This window comes from Nicotiana sylvestris, chromosome 7, assembly GCF_000393655.2.
Source record: "Nicotiana sylvestris chromosome 7, ASM39365v2, whole genome shotgun sequence".
Taxonomy (NCBI): Eukaryota; Viridiplantae; Streptophyta; class Magnoliopsida; order Solanales; family Solanaceae; genus Nicotiana; species Nicotiana sylvestris.
The window spans coordinates 114,363,719-114,368,484 of NC_091063.1; positions in this window are offsets into that span (position 1 = coordinate 114,363,719).

Consider the following 4,766-nt stretch of genomic DNA (forward strand, 5'->3'; position numbering starts at 1 on the left):
AACCAAATGTCCCCCAGTACAACCCCCCTCCCCCCAAGAGAGCCTTTCAGAAAGAATCAGTTCACCCCTATTGGTGAATCATATTCGGGCTTGTTCCAAAAGCTAGTCAGGCGAGGTCTGCTGTAGCCAGTGGCCCCAAACCAGCCAAACCCCGAGTCTCCCTCACACCAAGCGATGCCATATGTGAATACCACTCCGCAATGGGACACAGTACAGAGGGCTGTTGGACCCTCAAAAGGGCAATTGAAGACTTAATCGAAGCTGAAATAATCGTTCTTCGGGACGAAAAAGGCTCCTAATGGACAAATAATCCATTGCTTGCTCACAACACCAGGCCAATAGTCGGAATGATTCGTGAAAAGAGGAATTTGATCCAGCACTAAAGGCCATTGCAGCCATTGTCGAGACAGAAGAAAATCCAAAAAGCGATCGACAAGCTTGAAAGTTCCCCATCAGATGGGAGTCTCGATAGCCAGTCTTGCTATATTTTCTGCGTTCGGATTATCTCAGGGTGTGATCCGGATGTTTCACTTTCCGATGTAAACCCTTATATCTTTAAAATTCAAAAAAAATCAAATAAAAAAGAAATCATTTCATTACCTAGGAATGTCTCTTTTCTTATTGTAACTTTTCTTATTCTCTTTTTAATTCTGTTAAATGCAGATTTCAATAACATGACATGCTTGCGGACTTCATGCCCAGATCCTAAAACGCTGTCAGACCTCGAAATAATGAATCAAAAAATAGATTGTAATGAAGATAAGTTTTAGGAAATAAAACAAAGAGTTGGAACAACTAAAGAAAAATTGGCTCCAGATTGTAAAGATCCATACATGGTAACAAGGGTACTTCCAAAAAGAGCGTTGTACCTGGGAAACATCCAAAGAAATGTCCCTAAAACAACTACCAATGTAGGTTCAGTCAAAAGGTACTATGTTTGATCCTCTATATAGTATTAACGCTCCGATTGGGATGAAGAAGGCTTTTATTTTCGCTAACTAAATACCATTAACCCTTTTTTAATCTCTTTGAGCCGGTTCCCTTTCTTTGATTACCCTCTTTGGAATCTGAAAGTGTTATTGAAAAAAAATGAAAGAATGAAATGAAAAATGAAAAACAAAATGAAAAAAGAGAAGAAAAAGAAAGATACAAAAAAGGGAAGAAAAGGCAAAAAGAAAATGAAATGAAAAATGAAAAAAAAAGAGGAAAAAGGAAAGGAAAAAGAAAGAGAAAACAAAAGAAAATAGAAAAACAAAAGAAAAAAAACAAAGTTCCTTGAACTTGTTCAACTTGATTCCAAAAGGATACGTAGGCAGACTCTCTCTGGGGTTCAGTCACACCAAAATAAAAATCCAAATTCCTCTAATTTGAAACTGGGGCAAAAGTTATAATGGTTTGACGATGGTTTCGCCCGAAAGGTTCCAAAGTCATAACTCTATCCAAATCCTTTTTACCCAAACCTTATTCAAGTCCTTCTGATCAATCGGCAAAGATGTTCAAAATGGGAGGATACAGTTACTTGGATCTGACACAACAAAATGAGAGAATTAAAATGAAAGTCTTATCGGTGAAAACTCTCACGGGCAACATAAGGTGATGGTAAGCAGAGAAATGGAAAATAAGAGAGTCTTGTTAGTGAAAACTCGCAAAGAGCACTATAATACGATGGTGAGAAGAGAAATAAGAGTGGTCAGATAGTGAAAACCCGCAAAGGGCACCACTGATCAAAAAAGAGGATATTCGGTCACTGACATTGACACAGTCCTGGGCATGGTTTCTCGATTTCGAGGCAAAAGTTGTGATGAATTTCTGAGAGTCAGACGGTTTGCACGGATCAGGCATCCAGTCCAAAAGGCGTGTCATATTCGTTGAAGTCCGCATGTACTCTAGATAAGTCCTTCTTTCCTTTCCTCAAAAGGGACGTCTTGTATAAATTCATTTGTCCATTCCATTGTTTATTTTTCCTTTGAATCCCTTTCGGTCTAACTCTATTTTGAAACTGAGACAAAGAAGGTTTACAGGGTTCTCATTTGATACAAGCTAATATGCAAAAAAGACACCCAGCCTCGTCAGGGGCATCAAGTCGACCTCGACCGGCCATGACGGCCAATGCTTCGAAATCAAATCGAAGTGCCTATAAAGGTAAATGAAGTTGAAAAGGTTAAGTTCCACGTGGCTAATAGTCTCGGCAAAAATTTGAAAAAGCCAAGGGATCCCAAATGCTCTGAAACTAAAGTTGGAATAAAGAAGCCAAAAATGAAAGGCCTATGAAGGCGAAATAAAGTTGGAAAAGATTAAGTCCTACGCGACTAGCCGTCGCGACAAAGTTTGAGGAGCCAAAAGTTCCTCAATGCTCCGAAGTTTTAAAAAAACAACAAGTCAGAAGGGAAGGGCCTATAGAAGCAAAATAAAGTCAAAAAGGTTGAGTCCCATCGACCAATCGTCATGCAAATTGTGGAAAAGCTAGAGTTTCTACAGGGTCAGAAATGCAATCGGTATTCAGGAAACAATCAAGCCGAGATCAAGTGGTTAAAATAATCAAGGCCACAAAACCAACCACCGTTTTAAACTGACAAATTGTTTTTTGTTTGAAAAATAAGAAACAGGTGCAATGCACAAGCAAACTTGCAAGAAGCAGGTGCTACCAAAAAGAAACTGCGCAAGAGCTAAAAAACAGCTTTGCAGCAACAACTCCAAAAAGGGAAGTCTCCTCCAAAATTCTTTCCGGCATTTACTCATTCTATGAAATAAAAAAAATAAGAAAAAAAACGATGATGAAAATAAATAAAGAAAAAAAAAGAAGAAGAGAAACTCAAAATCATAGTAGTATAGGGTCTCCAATTCCTAGCTGTGTCTTTTCCAAAATAGGGTCCCACTTCCTAGTTGATGCGGGCATAACCCGATGACTTTTCCAACATAGAGTCTCACTCCCTAGTTGATGCCGGCATAACCCCATGACTTTTTCAACATAGGGTCCCACTCCCTAGTTGATGTCGGCATAACCCCATGACTTTTCCAACATAGGGTCTCACTCCCTAGTTGATGTCGGCATAACCCGATGCCAGCAAAACCTAATGCCAACATAGGGTAACCACTCCCTAGTTGATGACAGCATAACCTGATGCCCACATAGGGTCACCATTCCCTAGTTGATGCCGACATAGGGTCTCCACTCCCTAGTTGATGTCAGCATAACCTGATGCCAACATAGGGTCACCACTCCCTAGTTGATGATTTTCCAACAATAGAGTTTCCAATCCCTAGTTGATTTTATTTTAGATATATGGGTCTCCACTCCTTAATATCTTTTTCCCAAGGATACACAATCTCGACATTTTATTTGCTTTTAATAATGAAGTAGTATAGAGTTTTGCTACCAATAACTCACGAAAGTTTCCTAGTGAAAACTGGGGCAGAAATATTTTGTTCGTTTGTTTGTTTGGGTGCCTGAGCAGGTTTTACCTCGAGGCACGGGTTCGAGACGACTAAAAGAAGAAGTCTCAATCCAAAATAAAAGAAAAAGAAGAAAAGAAATGAAGTGAACACAATTCAGAAGCGGAGAAAAGATGTGGACTGCTCAAGAAATGATTAATATCACAAGCTTTGCATGTCACGCCTTGATCCGAGAAGCTGAAAAGAATGAACCAGCACCTATAGCTAACAAGCATCAAGATTCGGATCAGAGTCTACGTGAAGAACGAGCTAAGACTCAAGATCAAGCTTCAAAAGACTCATAGATAGGAATCCTGTAACTTGTAGCTGATAGGCTTAGTTAGTTTTTTTCATTTTGACTTTGATGTAATAGCAGGACCACGGACCGGATCCTCGACGGGACCTCACTCGACACTCGAACTTGGCATTCCATCATTCTCCTTGAACTACACGCGACCTGATTCTCATATGACCCAGGATATGTAGGTTGTCCAAAACAAGGACTCGGTTGCACTCTTTTCTTTTAGTTTCTTCCCTTTTAATAATAAAAAATAAATAATGGTTTGGTCAAAAATTAGTCATATCGCTCATCTTTTCTTTGCCTGAAAACTCTTCATGTTTCCAAGCAACGAGGGGCATGCTGTAAGCACCTAATTTTTGACCATATTTTAATTTTTCACCACTTTTTCGTATGTAAATATTTTTTAAGTTTAACCTACGCATTTTAGCTCTTGTTTTACCTTTTTATAGGTTTTACTTAGAAATTGAAAATGATGAAAAAGAGTCACATTTTTTTGATAAATTTTGTTTTCATTTACAAAAGAAAAAGAACAAATTAAAATTTTGTTAAGACTACTAATATGAAATTTTCTTTAGTAGATTTCTGTATTTTTCTAGTCTAAACGTATTAATGTAGTATTTTGATTTTAGATTATCTTGAAAAGAAAGAATTAATAAAAAATGATGATACAATTAGGTTCTGCCACTTAAAATAACTAGCAAGATTCTATTAGACCATGATCATATTTTGTCTTGATTCTCGTGGACACACTCACATTTTTCTTTTATATATTTTTCCTCCTCACATGTTACACTACACTTTTCATTTCTTAATTTACTAAGCTCACGTACTAACAGTTAATTCAATTGGAGTCACTCACCTCACGCGCACTCATGCTACAATGCTAGGAGTCCATATTTTGTTCTTATCTTTTTTGGTATCTAACAAATTGTGAGCGCCACAGGATCTTCCACCCACTTTCTCCACACATATCCATTGCACATAATATTCCCTCCAGCTCATATAACTCTGGCCCCAAAAAAAATCTTGAGGG